The sequence below is a fragment of the Protopterus annectens genome, chromosome 14.part0 (assembly GCF_019279795.1).
Source record: "Protopterus annectens isolate FY-2018-M chromosome 14.part0, PAN1.0, whole genome shotgun sequence".
Classification (NCBI taxonomy): domain Eukaryota; kingdom Metazoa; phylum Chordata; order Ceratodontiformes; family Protopteridae; genus Protopterus; species Protopterus annectens.
In genome coordinates, this window is record NC_056748.1 from 108,133,680 (window position 1) to 108,156,816 (window position 23,137).

The following is a 23,137-nucleotide window of genomic DNA, read 5'->3' on the forward strand; positions in this document are numbered from 1 at the left end:
TGGTGGAGGGGGGGTGCAGTGTTGTCACATACTTGTCAGGACAAGGTGCAGTATGTTGGAACCTCTTGTGGGTGTATTCACTATTTGGTCAAAGGTGTTTGTATTTAAGAATTCTAAGAATCTCTGTGCCTGTACATTTGATGCCATATAGGATTCCCAGATTATAGAGGGGTAATTAAAGTCTCCCATGAGTACGGTATTAGGCTGGAATGTTAAGTGTCTCAAATGGGTCCAAGTATGAGCTGTGGGCTTCTTGGGGCATAGAGGGTGACTTTTAGCTGGCTAGGATATGGTATGGGATTTTGCCTATGGTGATCTTCACCTTGAGGAATTCCCACACATTATCCTGTGTGACCAATCTAGTGGTATGTTTCTTATTGATGCATATTGCGATATCTTCTCCTTTAGCCCTTGTCTGTGCAACTACTGGTCTAAAAGTGTGGCAGGCACTGAATCTTTGAACTGTTGGTGTGCTATCTGCCTCTTTAAACCATGTCTCATTGACTGCACATATATCTATAGTCTTGAGTGCGAGGACCCTTGGAGGGAGTTTCTTAATAAGGATCCTGACATTTGAGCAGTAACACTTTCAGGTTCAGTTGAGTTGATTTTGCTATGTAAGTAGGACTCATAATTTGGCATTGCCTAAAAAAGGCAGTGTAGAGCTGAATAAACTTGTAGCCAGTGTTTGAAAGCCTAGAGGGAACATGTGAAGATCATTCTTGGCAAAGCAACTTGGTTTGTTAACTACATCCTTCCAAACTGAAAAATACTGGATCCCGATAGAATGATAGCAGAAAGAAAGGCAGTTGTTAAAATCAATAATTTTTTGCTCATATTGTGACATCATCCTTGCTCATGGTAATATGCTACTCAATGCCAGGCTCATACCAGCCTGAATCACATAGTCTGATAGCTCCATAATGTTTCTTCTCATATAGTCTAGAGAGGTATAGCTTAGGTCATTTACACCTACCTTTACTATGATGGAATCATACTGGTACCTGTAGTGCAATGACTTGAGTGAGCATGCATGATTTGGAAGACCCTGTCTCCAGATAAACAACTAACTGTTATATTCTCCTTCTTTAATCTGCTTAGAGAGGCATCAGTATGTCTTGCAATGTAGTCCCCTATGATGAGAATTCTGGGAAGTGTGTATGCTTGCCTTAGAGGCTTATGCTTTGAGGCTTCAATGAGAGTGACTGTATGTGTGGTATTAGGTGTTGTTTTGTCTGAGTGTATTTGGGCTTGTTGAGGCATAGCTTTGCCAGCAGGTGGTCTAAGTGATCTTTGCTGTTTAGGAAGATTGCTTTGATGTGCTTCAGCATAGCATACATTAGAAAATGGCTAAATTGTACATCAACACCCTGCTTGGAAAACAAATGTTCTCCAGCATGGTATTAATGTACAACTAATGCCTGCTGAAAAAATGAGTCTGCTGTTTCAAGGCAGCATATCAAACTGCTGTGTAGTTCAGATTGAAAAAAAAAATGAATGGTCGCCATTATTTTACACTAACTAACTAACCAGCTTTTTGTCTCTTTGGCAAGTGTAAAAAAAAAAAAAAGTGTATGCATGTGTACGAGTGTATTTATCTTTCTGTCTGTGTCTGCAAGGCAGTGCGTGTATGAAAGCAGAGGAGACAGTGTGTGTGAGAGAGACTGACAGAGTGAGCGCCATCTTGTTTGAGTGAATGCGTGTATGAAAGCAGAGGAGACAGTGTGTGTGAGAGAGACTGACAGAGTGAGCGCCATCTTGTTTGAGTGAATGCGTGTATGAAAGCAGAGGAGACTGTGTATGTGAGAGAGACTGACAGAGTGAGCGCCATCTTGTGTGAGTGAATGCGTGTATGAAAGCAGAGGAGACTGTGTGTGTGAGAGAGACTGACAGAGTGAGCGCCATCTTGTTTGAGTGAATGCGTGTATGAAAGCAGAGGAGACAGTGTGTGTGAGAGAGACTGACAGAGTGAGCGCCATCTTGTGTGAGTGAAAGCATGTATGAAAGCAGAAGAGACTGTGTGTGAGACAGACAGAGATCGAGAGAGAGTGAAAGCAATCTTGTGTGAATGAATGTATGTATGAAAGCAGAGGAGACTGTGTGTGTGTATGAGAGAGATTGAGAGAGAGAGAGCGCAGTTTTGTGTGCATAACTCTCAACTGTCCAAATTTTTGCAGAATGTCCAGATTTTTGCCTCATATTTATTTGACTGTCTCTCATAAAATTTATGGTTTTCTGAAGTTTTGTGGGAAATTAGTGAGGAGTGAGTTCACTAAATGACAGGTGTTTGAGTTTCAGGCTTTATATCTTTCAGAAAATGCATTGTAATACAAGACCTTTTATTCTAGCAACTTTCTACATTTATAAGAGCAATATTTAAAATGTGTCCCTATTTTTGGGGATTTGACCCCCATTATTTTTGGCTTTGTTCAGACTTTTTGTGCTAAGAGGTTGAAAGTTATGCATGTGTGAGTGAATGCGAGTATGAAACCAAAGGAAACTGTGTGAGTATATGTACTGCATATGTGTATGAAAGGAGAAGAGACTGTATGACAGAGAGAAAATGGGCTCTCTGTAAATATGTGTTTTACTTGCTTATTTATTTTTTAAGTACTATATTATTTTTTATATATTTTTGATGTAAAATGCTTCCTCGAACACCATTAACATATACTACAGAAAGTTTGAAACATTAAGTGGAGGAACTATTTTATATAAAAAAAATAATATAGTACTTAAAAAAATTAGTAAGTAAAACACAACAATTTTATAGCGAGACGATTCCCTAAGCACAATAATGCCCTCCAGGGTGTGTGTAATTAACACTCATCACTTATTCTGTGTGTGTGTGTGTGTGTGTGTGTGTGTGTGTGTGTGTGTGTGTGTGTGTGTGTGTGTGTGTGTGTATTTGATGTGTGCTGTGTGAAGTGGGTGTTGTGTGTGTGGTTTCAACAACCTGATATGTGCTTGCATGAGAGAGTTTAGCATTCAGTGTCCCTCCATAAGTACACCTCTCACATACTGTGCCTGATTCTAAGGATTAAGAGGTTGTTTGTTAACATGAGATTATTGCTACATTGTCTCGAGATGCCCATATCTACCAAGATGGCTACAGAGAAGTTAATAATTGCATATCTGTGCTGTCCAGTCCTTTGAATGGTAAGCTATAAGGGGGTAGTGTACTGGGGTAGAAGGCTATTAAGGGTGCTTTGTTGGTGTAGACTAATAAGGGTGCTTTACTGTGACAGGTTACACTAAACAATAGTAATTGCTACTGACTTTAATGTTTACATGATACTGAAATCTATTAATTCCATAGGTATAGCTGGCTGCTCTAAGCTAGTCAGCACTCAAAGTATTTGCTCTGTATTTAAAGCTTTACAGGGTATGGTTTTATGGACCGTTCTATAGGGAAATTTTGCTTTCTAGGTGTTTGCTAATGTATAGGACAGTGCTAACCAATGCTGTGCGGTGATCATAATTGGGCAGTTAATTTGAATTAACAGCAGCACAGAAAAAAACAAAAACATAACTAATTAGCCCTCTGGCCAATAAAATGACTGCAGTATGAGCCCTTTTGTAAGACTCAAACTCAGACAGCCGATGCACATACCTCCCCCACAAGATGAATAAACCCAGTCCTCCTAATATAAAACACAGTAGAAGAGACCGAGAAATGCAATACTGCCACAAACCAATTAAACAACTAGCTGGAAATCCCTAGCTGAAGGCATTTTCAAAACAGTCTTAAAGCAATACAAGTGAGAAGAAGAGCAATTTGTTTACAAAAAATACAATGAAATACACAAATGAAAGAAGGAAACAGTAGCTATCACTCACAATAACTGAAGCAGGTCTGAATTAGCAATCGAAAGTACTTAGTTTTCCAAGATGGCACCAGATACAAGTATACTACTTCTTGAATACAGGCTATGATGTGTTTAACAAAGCAAAGTTGTCATTTACTTCATTTCAGAACATAATCATAGTACTTAATATTCAGACTATGTTATTGTGATAGTGTGGCTGCAGTCTGCATTTAGAAGATTTTCTGAAGAACGCATTGTTATGATTAGCTGAGCATTTAACAGACTATCTGCCCAAAAATTGAATGAGGGTTGAAAGCTTGTACCACATGGGTATAAAGTGGTTCTCTACAAGCTGAGCTCCAGGCCAGAAAAAATTAAAGCTATTTTTTTTTCTTCACCACAAGCAGTATGACTTGCAGAGCAATTATACCAGAACCTGCATGCCCATACACTGTGCAACACAAAGTGAGGAACAACAATTTTGTTGGGTGTTACACAGACATACATGATATCATTTCACCATCAGAGCCATTCAGGTTTTAACATTTGCTTGTCTATTACCTTAGTGAAATTAATCTTGTAAGTCAGGCAGATCTCATTGAAGGGTAGAAGAAAAAAGTTGTATACTCCACAAACTGGCATCACTGCCATGGAGTTCAGGAAGTGCACAGTGAAGTAAATAAAACAAGGTAATGCAGAAAGCAACAGTAAATGGAAGTGTGTGGGTTGCAAATCATGATGTACGGTGTAATGGTACAGTGTAATGACGTAAAAAACAAGCAGAAAGCTTAGAACACAGTTATATTTGTATGAGGCATTGTGTTGTGTCCAGGTAATGGAGGAATAAGTGACCATTCTCTTCAGGAGCTCCCACATGTGATTTTATTAAAACATTATTCCACGTAGGGCTTTAGTCTGTTTTTTTCCTCCAGTAACTCAGTTCATGTTTTTGCCCCTTTTAAGAGATGTCATCCATGCAAGAATTCAACAAGTAGAGCATAGTTTAAATAATGTCTACAAATGGCATATTATTTCTAAAAGGCAATTTATCACCTTAGCAAATTTCTTTAGGCAACTGGCACTTCTGTATAAATCATTTTGTCTACGTTGCTTATTTGTCAGATACTTTTTTCATTTATTGCTCTAAGGGTGTTAACAAGCAATTGCCCTTGAGGTAACAACAGGTTTCTTTTGTCCCTGAAATATCAATAGATTTCTAACGTATTCAAAACATTTCTCTTAGAGACAGACAGAAGCCTTGCAGTATGAGTAATAACTAAATTGATTAACCGGTTGTTGGTTTCTCACTAGGTGACATATTTTCTGTCTGCTGCTATCTACAGTAATCTGTTGTGATAGCATAAAATGCCATCTGTTAAGTCTGTGCATAGCAAAACACAAAGAAATATGGTCCTTGCAGATTTGAAAATACACGTCATTTTAGCTTCCAAATGCATAACAGATAAAAAATAGGTTTTAGGTATATTACTAATGTGATGGAAATACAAATGAAGTTTGGCAACAAACCAAGTTGTCCCAGGACATCTTCATGGGGGGTTAGATTGTTATTAGGGAGACTTAAGTGGGTTGGGGAGGTGAATAGGTTAAGTGGAGGCAGGGATGGTTGGAAGGAAGTGAGGTAGGGATGGGGAGGGGCTTAAGAGATTTAGTCTAGGTAGCTGGGTTAAGCAAGAACATTTTGGCGTGAACTTGCTAGTGAAGTGAAACGTCCTAGACGACCTTAGCAGTACTTTGGAGAAAGGTAGGTCTCTGGTACAAGTGAGGCTTGATGGGGCTGCGTGACTATAGGGTAACAGTAGCTATAGATTATAATTTTTTTGTTTCTCTCCCCCTGGGTAAGTTAAGTGGTATATTGGGTGATTAACATTCCTTTAGTGGGGGTGAGCATGGTTACTTTCTTTTGGTAATTACGAGTGGTTGTTGGGGTAGTCGGTTTATCATTGTTCCGGTGGATTGTCCTTCTTGATGTAAGGTCAGTTTTGCAGTTTTCGTGGTCCTCAGAGCTTGGTGTTTTGTAGGTGTGGTAAAGCATGGCAAACCTCTATTCCCCTGTCACCTCTGCTGCAGGTATACTGGACGGTGCACAGTTTCCGAGTTGTGTTTTCTGCCTTGGAGTTATGTTTTCTGCCTTGCAACTAGGTAGTGCTTGGCTCTCCCATTTCCATGGAGGGATTAATCTTTCAAAGGGGCCTGCGCTGTATGGCAAGGTAGATTTCAGGTGGTGCAGTTGTGCAATTAAAAAAAAAAAAAAAAATGTTCCGTATTTGCTTGCGGAAGGTGGTCTCAGCTTGTTGGGGGTGGCATGCTGTGGGGTTTCAGGATGGTTGTGGCTGCATTGGGCTCATGGGAGTCGTGGGTGATAGACAGTGCTGTTTCACAGGCTTCAGACAGGAGGGACTCACTCAGCAAGTAGGCTTTTCTACCCTGGTTGTGCCGATGGAGCAGGGGTTTTATTGCTGTTAGGAGGGTTGCCTCCTCTAGTTGGTGGGAGCTTCGAATTAAAGTAAAAAAAAAAAAAAAAAAAAGAGAGAGAAACTTTAGTTTGGGAGGGTTGCGGTTCATCCTGAGGTTGTTTCTGTGTTTGCCATATTTTACAGGAGGAGCACTCCCAGAATTTGGGTACATTTTATTCTACAGTCCCTTTTGTCCCGCTGCTAATATGCAGTAATTCATCTCTTTTCAGCACTTAGGGAGCCAAAGGCTTATCTTTTCTTAGGCCGCAAAGTCCTCAATGTAGTAATGGGTTTGTGCTTGTGTGGTGAGGACTGTAGATAGCATAGGAAGCGTGCCTGCTCTGATGGTTGGTGGGGGCGGGTGTCTGAGGGAATGGGGCATATTCGGTGTGAAGTATTTATTGAATAACGTACCCATCATCCGGACAACAATTCCCGGTAAATAAAGGCGCTTAGCTAGATGGATAAATTAGATCGACTTCCACTACCAGTGCAACAGTAGATGTTTGTGTGTGTATGTATGTGTATATGTATGTATATATATGTATGTATGTGTGCATATGTATATATATATATATATATATATATATATATATATATATATATATATATATATATATATATATCTATATATATATGTATGTATATGTATATATATATATATATATATATATATATATATATATATGTATATATATATATATATATATATATATATATATATATACATACATATATACATATATATATGCATATATATATATATATACATATATATATATATATATATATGTGTATGTGTACATATATATATATATATATATATATATATATATATATATATATATTTTTTTTTTTTTTTTTTTTTTTATGCAAACTTGATTTTACCACCAGCAGCAATATGAGGAGGTAGCAACAGCACTTGATGAATTGCTTGTATGCTGCACATGTTTTCCTCCTTAAAGCATTCTGCTTTATTTCACATAAAGTAATTTTGAAGGACTGTTGCTTGGTTATGTTGCGTTTTATACGAATTGGTGGCATAATATTCTTTTGATGTTCTGCTTAATGTGTTAAGGGATTTTACGGAAATATCAAGTAGGAGCATTAATTGTGAGACTGACTATTAAAAAAAAAAAAAAAAGCATAGGCCGGAATAAGTAGTTGTGGTTCAGCTGTTTCAGAGACAGAGTGTTTTCACGTGTTCTGGGGCACACTGATGGCCTTCGTCACGTATGGGCTGGACTACGGTAACAGCCGTCTGACTTATCATACTTTCAATAGTTATGGCTAGATCAGTAAGTGGTTTTATTGAAAGGTGTTCCATACAATTTAGGCAACATATTTGGAGCATGTTCTGCATTTGTAGTTTAGAGGGAGAGGAGCAAGAAGTGCGCGGGGCTTCTTTAGAACGTAGGGCTGAGTCATTTCACTTAGCCTGGCTGCAAGTCAGACACTAGAGTTTCAAGGGGAGGAGGGATGTTTTATACCTGTCAGAAGGTTGTGCTCATGCAGACCCTATTATGTCAATCTCCTAAGTCCCACAGGTGATTTGGTGTAGTGGTTCATTGCTCTGACCCTGGTGCTCTAGGTCCTGGGTTGGAGACTTGGCAGTGATTACGTTCTGCATGACAATAATAAGGGAAAGTTACATTTATAAAGTGGCTAAAGTAACAGGATTTGTTTTAAAGTACATTTTCCAGAAAACCACAAGTGTGTGGGCCAGGAAGGGAGGAGAGAAGTATCTGGACATTTTGTGTGACGCTGGTACAGTTGAGAGGTATAAAGTTTAGTATATAAGGGGTCAGGGAAGGGGGAATTCTTTGGCACTCAGTAGTAGCACTTATTAGAACTTGGGATACATCAATAATTAGGGTCAACAGTGGGGACAATTTGTAGGGATTACTCTTACGGACTTGGTAGAGTGGTGGAGTAGCAGTTTGCATTGGCTTCAGTATTCTGAATGGGTGAAGCATGGCACTCAGGGATTGTTATGGTCGTGGATATTGATAGGTCCCTTCATGGGTGTGGTTTAGTTTTAACATACTCGACTGGTAGTTAAATTTATCTTGAGTATTGATAGGGTCATTGGAAGCATAGCTTCAGTTATAGCTGCTTTGTCATAGATGTGAGTGGTGGTGGCACATTCCTTCCTGGGTTGGCAGGATAGGTTATCCTTGCATAAGTCTTGGAATATGTTTTTTGGATGATTTACATGTCTTTTCTTTCTTTCAGATGGGGTCTTGGAATGCTGCAGCTGTAATTTGGAATAGGTGGGTATAAAGTGGAACCTTCTCTCTACATATCAGAGGGTTTACTTTTCCCCTTTTGTTTGTAGACGGTGGTGTGCCTAGTACCAGTTGAGGCGATACACAATGAATTTGCAGAGGATGGAAGCAGTAGCGAGTGAGGAGGTTAGACATGGGGAGCACATGTGGGCAACAGTTGCTGATGGAAGTAAGTGGATTTCAAAGTTGTTGAGTTTTGGTAGTGGATTTACACTACTAGTCAGAGAAGGAAAGGCATTTGAGTTTTTTTCTCAGGGTTAATTGGTTGTACAATTTGTTCTATTAACCATTCAGTATGTTAGATAAGTTGTCCCTGTGTTAGGCATTTGCATTCATTAGTAATAGGGAGCAACAGCCATAGGTAAGAGTTTGGGTTCCTGCAGGGGGTTTGATGAGGTTACAAGTAATGCATTTATTTAGTGCACATTAAGGCATGTCAATGTGGATGGGGTTCAGGTAGGTGGAGTGGAGTCACAGCACTCTTAGTATCATAGAAATGTATTAGGCTACTGGCTCGGGGATGGTTACAAACTAGACAAGTTTGGCTTTTTCTTTGGGTAGCACTTATCACTCTTGTTCAGGGGGATATGAGTCATAGTAAAAAAAAAGGGGGGGGGCTGCTGCCATACTTTGGTGCAGAGTTTGGCAAATACTTGATGGGGTGGCAGGGGTCCTTATCAGTGCCTCCAGGTTAAGTAATTATTGGTATGTGTGCACATAGAATTTATTGTTTTTTCTTTTCCTTGCAGATGGCTGAAGTGCAGAAGGCATCATGCGGTGGCTTGGAAAGGGATTTGAAAGGTGATGTTTGATAGGATGGATGTTCTTGTCGCTGGAATGGGGCACAAGGAGGGTTTGAGTAATCACCTTAATAAGGCATGTTAGAGTGCTGTGTTTAATTAGTGGGAGCTGATTATTGTGTTGATATAATGGGCAAGTAAGGAAGAGGTAGGTAGGGGGCCAAAGGGGGAAAAATTTTGGAGATGGTTTAGGGGGAGTGTGGGGATCCCACGGGATGAGTAGAGTTACAGCGTTCATAGGAGCATAGGAACTTATTAGGCTACAGCCCTATGGCTCTTGCAAGCCAGTGAAGTTCAATCCTGGCTTTCCTGGAAACTTTGGGTGGTTGTATTCACTCATCCAGTTGTTTGAACCGTATGTTGGGGAAGGGCCAATGAGGTGTTGGATAGGATGCTGGATTTTGTTCCTAATGGGTGGTATCTGTGGGGTGACTAATTTGTCCCTTGAGTACGTAGTGTTAATGTTACATACCAGGTTAAGGTTTTACAGAATAGTACAAGGATCATTTCACCTGGGGTTTGGGTGAATTTTGCAGATAGGATTTTAGGAAGCATTGTAGGTAGGTGGCTGTGTTGGGGTAGTTTTAGGAACTGGGTGTGTGGTTACAGAGGAGTTAGAAGGTTTAAAGGAAGCTTGGTTGCAGGATAAGGCAGCTATAGGACAGGTATTAATTACCTATTATTGGTATAGGTAACATGAAAGAGCTTTCAAAGGGAAAGGCCAGGGACAAACAGGGGTTAGGATGATTTGGTAATGAATGAATTGGGGGTGTTTATGGTTGGGCATGTAGAGTACTTCATTGCTAAGTATAGGCAAGTTTTCAGGAACTAGGTCAAGGGGTGCTGGTTTTCCGCCATCTAAGATTAAGACATAAGGTTTTGGAGTTAAGACTATTCCCTACGGTAATTGAGTTGTTGCACATTCAGAACTTGGTAGCTGGTGGGCTAAGGTGATAGGCTACAGCTGACAGGGTATTGGGAATACGACTTGATACTAGTTTTGACTGGGTGTCTTTTGAGTTCAAGAGGTTATAGTTTGTGGTTTTGTTGTGGTTATAGGTGGTCAATCCGTTCAGGTTGAGCCAAGATGTCAGCTTTCAAGGAAGTGGGTTAAAAGAGTATGTATTCTCATGGTGTGGATGTTCTGGTTTTACAGTGGGGTCACGGTAACTTTACTTTATTTATTTTCATTAGGGTGTGGTTCAGTGAAGGTATGGCAAGCTGGGATTCTAAGGTGCTTTACAGATGGGTACACCGAATGATGTTTGGCTTGACCCTTCCCTTTATGGGAAGTAGTGGGTTGGACAATTTTGGGTAGAAGGGAGGGGGAGCAGCCTGGTCAGGTTAGCTGGTGGAGAAAAGGGATAGGCTTGCCCTCTTCTGTTCCCCCTCTGATGTCTGGATGTTCATTTCAAGGATCTGGAGGAAGCTTGCGGAATAGATAAGCAAGCTGAGGTAAGGATGCTGCTTATTTGGTGGAAGGTAATTTAATGAAGGGTGTATGAAGTGAGATGGGATGCTGCTTCATAAGTAAAGTAAGCGAGCAGAGGTATGGACCCTGCTTGTTGGGCAGGGTGAGTAAGTACACTGCCCTGATTAATATTACAAGGATGGTGCTTCATAATTAAAGTAAGCAAGTAGAGGTATGGATGCTGCTTACTGGGTAGGGTGAGTAGGTACGCTGCCCTGATCAACATTACAAGATTGTTATGCTGTGTTTAGAAGCAATTATATTAAGATTAGTTGTAACTAATGAATTGAACAAGCTATGTTATGGAAGTTTAATAAAGGTCATCAAATGTCATTTGGTGTGATGTGTTTATTGAAGAGGACTGGGACAATGCTGTTTAAAAAAAAAACATGTTTTCTTGTGGCAGAATATATGAAAGTTTGCAAACACATTTGTTGTAAAAGTTAAGAGATAGAGATCCAAACAATTCATAAGATAGAAAGGAGCGCACATGGTAGTTGTTTTCATGGGATCATAGGTAAGTGCTAGGCAATCGGTCTACAAAGCCTACCCTAAAACTTATATTCAAAAGTTCCCTCCAGTCTTAAGAAGTCCAAGACAAGATAGGCCAAGGGAGAATTAAAGAATTGTACTTTATATGTAATGGAAATTTGTTCTAGAGGTTTGAAATACATTGGGATATGAATCTATCTTGCCAATATGTCTTATTTATCTCTTAATGAAGGTTTAGTTCCTTTAACTGGGTATTTGAGGTGACATTTATTATGTAGAGAACTAGGACATCAAAAAAGGTTATATGTTTCATGGTTCAAAAGGCTAGACACAGATCCCTATCAAAGAGTCTTTACGAGACTGGATACAGAAAGACAGCTACCACTCTGTCCTTTTAACTATGATTTTTGAGTCTACTGATCTTTTTAGTTAAGAATCTCTGAGTTCTCTCAAGTTGAGTGATATGTTTAGATAAATACATGACAAAAGATATACTATATTCAATAATGGGTCTGACATTATATGAGCAAAGAGGAATTAAGGCTTTTTTTTATGTAGTGGAGATTCCTTTGGAAATTAGATGCATCTGATAGAAGTCTTTCTGAACTAATGTTGAGACATGATGATCAAATAAAGAATTACCAACAAGTGTGTTTAAATTCTTTACAATAATGTTTGAAAGATTGTGTCACTTATATGGTATGTGAAAATATTTTGTTTACCAATATAAATGATGCCAGATTTTCTTCATATTTACAGTCCATTGTCCTTGCACCAGTTGATGACATGGTCTAACTCGTATATGACCAATTGTAAATCAGTCAAAGATCAGATAACAACACCCAATTTATAGTGTCTGCGTACTTTGAAAAACATAAGCCAGTAGTGATGGAATGAAGGTCTGAAAAATAGATGCGAAATGGGAAAGGACCCAACACACTGAGTCCTATGGTACACCTTTAGTAAGTTTTTTGCTTTTAGAAGTAGCACCCATGACTCTGACCCAATGGAGTGTGTCAAACAGCCAGTTAGCTGTCCACTATACACATAAGAACTTATATTCAGATTCAGTAGCATAGTTTGGGTGGGGTGAAAGAGGCCGCTGCCTGTGTGTGAAGTGTTAAGGGACATGAAAAAGACGATATTGCATTTGTGGTCAAACCGAAGGGCTGTTGCACTCAGTGTGTGGTCTGAACTGTAGAAACTACTTGCTGCAATGTAGCAAGTTTTTTTTTTTTTTTTTTTACAGTTTAAAGTAAAAACAATTGTTTCTTTTCTTTTCCAGGAAAATTTACAGCAAACAGTTTTTTACAGTTAAAAAAAAAACAATATTTGTTTTTCTTTATACTTTTTATACTTTTGAACTATGAAACCTAAGAGTTGTTGCACTCCGTGTGATGACATAAACTGTAGCAATGTAGCCAGCAGTTTGCTACAGTTTAAAATAAAACAAGATTTTTTCTTTTTTTTTTTTTTCTATTTTTTTACTATAATCTGTAGAAGGAGAATTTGGGGCAGTGAGAAGAAATAAGACCTGCTTGGCTCCTGCACTTCAGGATCCCCAGGTACCTGATCTCTCACAGTGAAGAGCTGGTGCACATGAGAGTAAGGGCACATAAATGATTTGTTGTTAGTCTTTGACAAGGTTGAGAGAACTTGTTTCCTAATAATTAAAGGGGGTAGCTGTCACTATGGAATCTGTGGAATAGCTATAACTGGGGGTGGAGTAAAATGACATCTAAATTTGTCAGCTAATATTTTAGCTATTTCCTTTTGGCTAGCTCCCTATTGAAATGCCAGTACTCAAATATTGAGTGCCAACAAGCTGAAAAAAAAGACTGTAAATACAGGAGAAGAGCAAATCTCAAAGATCGCTCTTATATCTTTTTTTTTTGCAGAGGGTGAAAGCATGGGGGGCAAGCCATCCATGCCCCCTGATCTTTTATATACCAACTTGAAGATTGTCATAACATGGAGATAAGGGAATAGTATAAGAAATGGTGTCTCAGACTTAGTATTTACAAATTCAATCTTTTGGCCATTCAGTCGCCATATTTCAGGACTCGCTCTAGTGGGTCCCAACATTTCAAATGATTACCGTTTTGGCCATACTATGCAGTATTATTGTGTACTATTGGATATCAGTTCTTATGTTCCTGACATAGTGAATCAAAGATCTGTAGTAATTTTTGGTCTTACTGGCTTTTTTAAGTTCATACATATTTCTGAGCTTCCTATTGGTTCCCTTAAGCTCTTTACTAGTTTGCTTAAATGTGCTGTTATGGCTGGTAAGATAAGACCCCTTATTAGCTTTAAGAAAATTCTTTCTCTGAACACCAGACTCGATCTTCATAATTTTAATGAAAATATTTAGTGCTTTCATCTGTACAGGACTTCATCAGAATTTCTTTCTCTTGTCATATAATTTAGTTATATGGGTATTCTACCACTGGAGGTTGTTTTTAAATTTCTTATATTTTTGCAGATAGGGACTGTCTTGCCAATGCTACTATTTAAGGGGGATATGTTAAAAGCAAAGGTAGCAGATTTATTAATGGGATCCATCAGAGGAGAATTACAGAAAATTTTATTAAGGTCCTCAAGTAACTGAAGATTTATTTTTTAGAAGTTGCTAAAGTCAGAGGTATTTACAGGGGTTACTAATTTATGATCTGAATGAAAAAAAAAGTTTTTATAGATCTGGAGATGTAGAGATGCACAAGAATTGTCCATATTTGTGAGGACTTGATGTGAGTTATGAATTATGCAAACAAACAACTGGGACCCCTACAGAGTTTGTTAACTATTTGTATAAAAGAGGGTAGAATTTATAATGTCAAGGAAGCATTGGGCATGCTGACCATTGGCAGTGTAGGCTGGATAGTTTATTGATGGCTAGTTGAAGAACCCAGTAGGAAGGTTTGGATTTAATGGAGATTTCAGCTAAGGAGTTACGATGGATATCATGCTCCGATGGTGACATAGAGCATGTTCTATAGATAACCATGAAAGGGCAATTCTTGTTTATGGGGATTTGAACATCTAGTAGATAAAATATGGTGCCCCAAAAATCTGTTGTAAGGTGATGATGATATCTTTGACAGGTACTGTCACTTCCCCACAATTATCAGTAGGTTTAAATAAGTGATAGGCACTATACCCAGGAACAGAATCAGTGCTTTCATTGCTTTGAAAGCATGTTTCTGAAACTATACATACATGAATTGGAATGTCCAGCATATGTGGGCAGTATATACTTAAGTCAGAATGCAAAAGCCTTGGCAAAAAAAAAAGATACAGACGATTCTGGGCAAAACAGGATGGCTTGTCAGCCATCTTCCCAAGATAACACATTTTACATCCCCATAAAAGGACACCAGCTACATGATCAGTCATAAAAGTGTAATGACCATATGCCTTGCAATACAGTCACCTATTGCTAAAGCATTACCATGATTTGATGCAGCCTCAGTGGGCCGTAAGAGCTTGGAGTCTGCACTTTTGTGATTCTTAGAGATATGTGTACTGGCTGTGGGTGAGAAGAGTGATGATGAGTGTGTTTCTGTGGGAACTAATGTCTGAAGTTTGCTACTCTTTAACATGGAAATCTTAGGTAGTGATCTCTTAACAACCTCAGCATGAGCTGGTTTAGTGAAGGTGCTCCATGATTTTTAAAAGCATACAGTGTCCATTTATCTTAATATCATAGGTTCATAGGTAGGTACTAGGCTATTGGCCCTAGGGCCTATATAAGCCTAGCCAAATGGTACCCTGGCTTTTGCCACCCAAGAAAATTATTTTATTGTGCCCCTGTCAGGCAGAGCCACAGAAGTGATCCCTGGGGTGAATTTCCTATTTCCCATCCAATCATCAAGATTTTTCTTGATTGAGGAGCTTTGTTTGATATAGATAGGTAGTTTGTTCCAGAGTATGGGAAGTCTCTGGGACAGGAATCTATCTCTCCAACATGTTCTGTTTATTGTGGTGACAAGGTTTAGGTCCCTAGAGCATGTAGCTTGGAGGGATTGGGATTTCTTTAAGTGGAGCATGTCCAACAGCTCTGGGTTTGACATAGCTTTGTATGTTACGCAGAGATCGCCTCTAAGTAGGCGATATGTGGCAGAGTAAAGCTGGAGTTTTTTGAGACGGTCTGCTTAGGGCATCTCTTTGAGGCCAGTAATCCTCTGTGTGAGGTATTTCTGTGGCCTTTCCAGTTGTTGTAGATGTCTTGAGAGGTACATAACAAAAGGGGCGTTGTACTCTATAATGGGCCTAATGAGTGATGGGTAGAGGGGAACAATGACCTCTTTTTTCCTGGATGAGAAACCTTTTGTGATCAGGTGTGCCATGTAGAAGGATTTCCTGACTACTGTGGCAATGTGATTATCAAAGGAGAGACTACTGTCCACCCATGTCCCAAGGTCTCTTATCCCACTTTCAGTGTTAAGTAGACTACTGCCTATGTGGTAGTTCATGGGTACAGAGTTTTTACCAAAAGGGATGACAATGGACTTTTCGGCATTGAGCTTGAGGGCATGGCTTTGACACCAGGCATCTGTCTCATTGAGGCCCTATTGTAGGATGTCCACATCGTTAGCAGTTTTATCGCATTTGTTAGCCAAAGACCTTCTGTGTTAGCCTGTATTTCAGAGAGGTAGATACCAAACAGGAGAGGACTGAACCCTGTGGTACTCTACTTGTCACTGGTCTGAGGCTGGATTTAGCATCTGCTACTTTCACAGTGTGGGTTCTGTCAGTGAGCCAGTTGGCAACCCATCTTGTGACATGGGGATTTATACCTAGTTTAGTGAGTTTATCTATAATTCCAAAGTGGGGGATGGTGTCAAAAGCTTTGGCAAGATCTATTTGCAGCATTTATCTGCTTGGAAATGAAATTATTTTTAAATACCATTATTAGAAGTAATCAGCTAGCTAGCTGATATGATAAACCGAAGGAAGGTTGGTATATTGTGTGTGCAAGAGGCCAGATGGAAGGGGAGCAAGGCTAGGTGTATCGGAGGTGGGTTCAAATTGTTTTATCATGGTGTGGATGGGAGGAGAAATGGCGTAGGCATTATCCTGAAGGAACAGTATGCTATGAGTGTTTTGGAGGTGAAAAGATTGTTGTTTAGAGTGATGTTTATGAAGCTGGAAATTGATGGATTAATGATGAATGGTTTAGTGCATATGCTCCACAAGTTGGGTGTGTGATGGATGAGAAAGAAAAATTTTGGAGTGAGTTGGATGAAGTGGTGATGACTGTACCCAAGGGTGAGAGACTGGTGATTGGAGCAGAGTTCAATGGGCATGTTGGTGAAGAGAACAGAGGGGATGAGGAAGTGATGGGTAGGTATGGTGTTAAGCAAAGGAATGCAGAAGGTCAGATGGTAGTGGATTTTGCAAAAAGGATGGACATGGCTGTGATGAATATGTACTTTAACAAGAGGGAGGAGCATAGGGTGAGATACAAGAGTGGAGAAAGATGCACACAGGTGGATTATATATTATGTAGAAGGGCCAGTCTGTAGGAGATTGGAGACTGTAAAGTGGTGGCAGGGGAAAGTGTAGTTAGGCAGCATAGGATGGTGGTTTGTAGGATGACATTGGTGATCAAGAAGAGGAGGATGAGTGTAAGGGTAGCACCAAGGATCAAATGGTGGAAATTGAAAAAGGGTAATTGTGAGGTGATGTTCAGGGAAGAATTAAGACAGGCACTGGGTGGCAGTGAAGAGTTGCCAAATAGCTGGGTAACTACAGCAGAGCTAGTAAGAGAGATGGCTAGAAAGGTGCTTGGTGTGAAATCTGGAAAGAGGAAGGAGGACAAGGAGACCTGGTGGTAGAATGAAGAAGTACAGGAGAGTATACAGAGAAAGAGGTTGGCGAAGAAGTGGGATTGTCAGAGAGATGAAGAAAGTAGACAAAAGTATAAGGAGATGAGGTGCATGGCAAAGAGAGAGGTGGCGAAGGCTAAGAATAAGGCATATGAAGAGTTGTATGAAAGGTTGGACACTAAGGAGGGATAAAAGGACCTGTACTGATTGGCTAGACAGAGGGACCGAGCTAGTAAAGATGTGCAGCAGGTAAGGGTGATAAAGGATAATGAGGGAAATGTACTCACAAGCGAGGAGAGTGTGCTATGCAGATGGAAAGAGTACTTGGAGGGGCTGATGAATGAAGAGAATGAGAGGGAGAGGAGGTTGGATGATGTGCGGATAGTGAATCATGAAGTGCAGTGGATTAGCAAGGAGAAAGTAAGGATAGCTATGAAGAAAGGCTGTTGGTCCCGATGACATACCTGTGGAAGCATGGAGGTGTTTAGGTGAAATGGCAGTGGAGTTTTTAACTAGATTGTTTAATGAAATCCTGGAAAGTGAGAGGATGCCTGAGGAATGGAGAAAAAGTGTTTTGGTACCGATTTTTAAGAATAAGGGTGATGTGCAGAACTTTAGTAACTACAGAGGGATTAAATTGATCGGTCACAGCATGAAGTTATGGGAAAGAGTAGTGGAAGCTACGTTAAGAAGGGGAGTGATGATCATTGATCAGCAGTATGGTTTCATGGCAGGAAAGAGCACTACAGATGCGATGTTTGCTCTGAGAGTGTTGATGGAGAAGTACAGAGAAGGTCAGGAGGAGTTGCACTGTGTCTTTGTGGATTTAGAGAAAGCATATGACAGGGTGCCTAGAGAGGAGTTGTGGTATTGTATGTGGAAGTCAGGAGTGCCAGAGAAGTATGTAAAAGTGGTGCAGGATATGTATAAGGGTAGTGTGACAGCGGTGAGGTCTGTGGTGTGAGTGATGGATGCGTTTAAGGTGGAGGTGGGATTACATCAAGGATCAGCTCTGAGCTCTTTCTTATTTGCTATGGTGATGGACAGGTTGACTGACGAGATCAGACAGGAGTCCCCATGGACTATGATGTTTGCAGATAACATTGTGATCTGTAGTGAGAGTAGGGAACAGGTGGAGGAGACCCCGGAGATGTGGAGATATGCTCTAGAGAGAAGAGGAAGGAAGGTCAGCAGGGCTAAGACAGAATGAGAGGGAGGATAGAGGAATGGTGAGGATGCAGGGAGTAGAGGTGGCGAAGGTAGATGAGTTTAAATACTTGGGATCAACAGTTCAAAGTAATGGTGAGTGTGGAAGAGAGGTGAAGAAGAGAGTACAGACAGGATGGAGTGGGCGGAGAAGAGTGTCAGGAGTGATTTGTGACAGACGAGTACAAGTAAGAGTGAAATGGAAGGTCTACAAGAGGGTAGTGAGACCAGCTATGTTATATGGGTTGGAGACAGTGGCATTGACAAAACGGCAGGAGTCAGAGCTTGACGTGGTAGAGTTGAAGATGTTAAGATTTGCACTGGGTGTGACGAGGATGGACAGGATTAGGAATAAGTATATTAGAGGGTCAGCCCGGGTTGGAAGGTTTGGAGACAAAGCCAGAGAGGCAAGATTACATTGGTTTGGACATGTGCTGAGGAGGGATACAGAATATATTGGGAAAAAGATGCTAAGGATGAAGCTGACAGGTAACAGGAAAAGAGGAAGGCCTAAGATAAGGTTTATGGATGTGGTGAGACAGGACATGCAGGTGGTTGGTGTGACAGAGCAAGATGCAGAGGACAGGAAGAAATGGAAACAGTTGATCTGCTGTGGCGACCCCTGACAGGAGCAGCTGAAAGAAGAAGAAGAAGAATATTAGAAGTAACATTTTTAAGATTTTTAATGTTATTAGCATCCTTGTGTTATAGATGGCTTTAAGTCGATTGAATGCAGCTTTTCTATTTAAGTGAGTTATTACCAACACTGTTTGTTCTGCTCAAGTACATAAACTCAGTATGAATGAAAGAGTTTAACTTGGATTAAAAGATTAACTGCTATCATTTTCCATTTCTGAAGCCTTTTTTTCAAGCTCTAACTTATGTATTCCAAGTCAGAATGAAAAACACTAACATTTTTTTTGTTTGAGCAAGACAGTACAAGTGTTCTTGGTAAGTTAGACTGTGCAAGTGTTTCTGGAAAAGACGGCATTTCAAACAAAAGCAGAAAATCACTAAGGGAGGTACTGGCAAATTGCTTGAAACTCACTCATACGGCCTGCTATAATGCAGAAAAAAAACAGCTGACTGGAAATTTGCAACTACAAAAACAACTTTTTAAAGGGAAATGCCCACATGATAATATTAGCAGTTACAGGCCAATCAGTTTTATTATAATAAGATAACAGTCATTGAATAGAACATACAGACATATGTGATCTTTATGGATTTCACTGCAGTTTTCAATAGAGTTAAATATATAACTAGCACTTAATTTAAGATAGGTATATCCAGGGCCATAGTTTGATGCATAGAGACATGGTTAAATGACAGGAAATAGCGTAATAAATACAAGGAATGCCAAGGAAAAGCTATACCTTATGGTAGAGATACACTGCAGGGAGCAAATACTGGGTCTATGGCTGTCAGGTTTATACATCTCCAACATTATTATATCATTCAGTGGATTTTGCTACCTTTAGTGTATGATGTAAAACTTGGAAAGTTAACAGTTTGGAAGATCAAGCAAAATTCCTGTCTTTCTTAAATTAACTGAGTGCTTGCTATATAGCTTTATATCTTCCACTAGAAGAGTAAACAGGTAAGTTTACTTAAAGGTTTAGTACTATGGGTTTACATCTCACTTATTAGTTATTGCATTGGTTGTGTTAGAAAATCTATGAAATCAAGACAAAGTAAGGTGGTAAATATAATCTATACTGTATATGTTTAATTAGACCAGAATTTGATTGTGCCAACAAACTTTGGTTTTCGTACGCAACAAATTGAAATCACTAGAGTAGTAGGAATGCATGAAAGATTCAATACAGCAGTTAATGGCTTGGAGACAATGCCATATGAGAAAAAAGGTCTCCAAAGTAAAACCTTTCTCAGTACATTGAGGGTATATGTGCAGAGAATCGATTCAAATATATAAAGCAACACACAATCCATTCTTAAAGGAGTGTATTTGTTTTAAAATTAGAGAATAGACAAGTTAGGCTGTTGAGAATTTTTAGAAAAAACAACAGGATGATAACTGAAGGAAAGGAAATTTGACACCTGGAACTCCCCACCAACCGAAATAAAGGATAGTAAAAGAATGGCATGTTTAAATTTGTAACAAATGACTTTTATGGTTCAGATTGCTACAAGGGTAGAACAGATAAATAAGGCCTTGTATACAGGCCTAAAAATTGCATTGCATTGCATTGTATTCCAACAAGACTGGTTAATCATTATAATATGTGTAACCACATAATTGGTTATAATATAGAGGATGTGAGAGGCATGTCCCATCTCTTCACCCAGAATCTTTGTTTCAATCCTTTTCTGGGGAATGAATTTGACAAATTGAGATTCACTGAACCTACCATTAGTTACATAATCCATTTTCCTTTGTGAACTATTGACATTTCAGCCACTGTGGTGGCATAGAAGGATAAAGCCCTGATTGTGAACCAGGTTCTGTTACTGCCTCAGGCAACTGAGGAGCAGCAAAGATGGATGTGTGTTACCATCCCAGGGTGGGTGGGTAGACCTATGGTCACCTACAGTATCTTATACTTGGTGGTTGTTGGGGAAGACACAGTAGTAGGTATGTCTAAAGAGGGATATAGGATGGATACATGGCTGAGTTACTGTGGAGGCAGGGTGATACATTGCACTTGTCCATTGCACTCCCACCACCAGATATACATTTAGGTATGCAAAGAGAAGGGGAAATGGATAGGTCATAAGATGAGCACCCCAGATGGATGCACAGACATGCCAATTCCCAGATGCCTAGTTCCATGACTGGCCCCAGCAGCACTGGATTAAGTCCGGTGGCGGGGTATGCAGCTGATAGACCTTGTGCGCACAGATTCTTGGGTGCTGAGCAAGTACAATGAAGAGAAAGTGGTGGGGAGAAAATAAATGGTTTCTCAGGGCCATATCTTGAACTTTGAGTATGCGCAGTCATTTTGTATTCAAAACCACCTATGCAGAAATTTAAGTTGCAGAGCTCAGACGGAGTTCCTTTCCAAAACTAATTACAAATATCTTCCCTGCACTCCCAGTCCGAATATCTCTGCTTCATCTTATCCTCCTTTATGCACTTAGTCATAAATGGGTCCCTGTTTTGTGGTGTTTCCAAAAGAATGCTATATATGGCATCCCCCCGAACACGAATACTTCCTTAAGCCTCTCCATTTCACTAGTCACTGTTCTCTGCTCTTTTTCTCTGTTATTTTTCACTTACCATATCATTCCAGCATTTTCAGATGGCAGGTTCTCTATCATTCTCTTTTTGTTATCCTTAGTTTATTTGCATATCTTTAAATGTTAGCTCCATTCTACTTTTCTTCCTCCTTTGCACCTCGAGATTCAGTAGCATCATTCTTGCTTGTTGCATATTTTCTCTATCCCATTTTTCTTTAGAACATTTTTGACAACTTGAAATATCTCCACTTCACAATTCTCTCTTCAGTAGCACATTTTATTAATTCAAGTACTCCAATCCCTCATTGCTAGCCCTCTAGAATTATTTCTCTTTTTATGTAAAAATACAATAACCTCAGTCCTTACCTTTGCCACACTCCTGATTTTTGCTCTACTGCACAACAAAGGCTGTCTCATATCTCTGAAACCTCATTTCCATTCAATTAAATGCTTACTGCCATCATACAGGTAGATATCCTGAGCCTTTTCTTCTTCCATAAACAAATAAACAAGCAAACAAACTGGCTCACACTGTTGGTAGCAATCAAAATGCAGTCATTTGCAAACATTTCACCATTGTCAATCTCATCTCTGCATAATTAATGTATTTCTTATTTCTCTTATTTTACATTTATGTTATGATGAAAATAATTCTAGCAATAAGGAAAACCTTGGCTTATCATGCCTGAAAATTTCATCTCTCTAAGATTAGTGGCTCTTTACTGTAAGTGCAAGATTTAATACTGTGAGTCCTGACACCGAAGATTTAGACAGTGAATAGTAACACATTATTTCATGTTTAAAACAAAGCATCCTTTTCCTCCCACACTACAGCCCCCTACACCCTGCAATTGATTTATACAAAGTCACAGTGTTTTGATAATCAGAATTACAGTTCTCTGACATTGACAAGACACCTTTATTTAACACTACCTGCAATCCAATTTTGTTATAAAGAGCCTCAGACCACTTCAGATTCTTCTTCTTACATAGTCCATCACAATTATCATCAATGTAGCTCACCAAAGGAAGATGTCAATGCACCAGTGGTGGATATGATTTCATAAACAATGCTAAATAAGACCAAGTAATTATATATTCACAGGATAATTATGGACTCCGAGCATGCTTGCAGGATTCTAAAATCCAACAAATACATCTTGTGCAATTTAAATGCTACTTTGCTGACAAATTTATGAAAGCACTTTGCTGAGGCCATAACATGATTTATCTTAACACAATCCATAAACCTTACTAGCATTTAATGCAATATAGCAGGTTGAGGTACTGCAAGCCATACTATAGGATGATCTGCAAATGCATCATAGAAGGCAGCCAGCTAGGTGTCACAATGCCAGCCCAGCTATCTAGAATTTTGCAAATAATTATATGTCACTTGTGAATATCTATATGATTTATACAGAAGTATGTATTGAAAAGGGTTTGTACAGTACTAAGCTTCAAAAATGTAACCTCAGCATACCCTGCTGGAACATAGAAGATTAACTTCCAAAACTTAAGAATAGTTGAGGTTAAGTTACTTTATAGCTAGGCTATAAACAAGA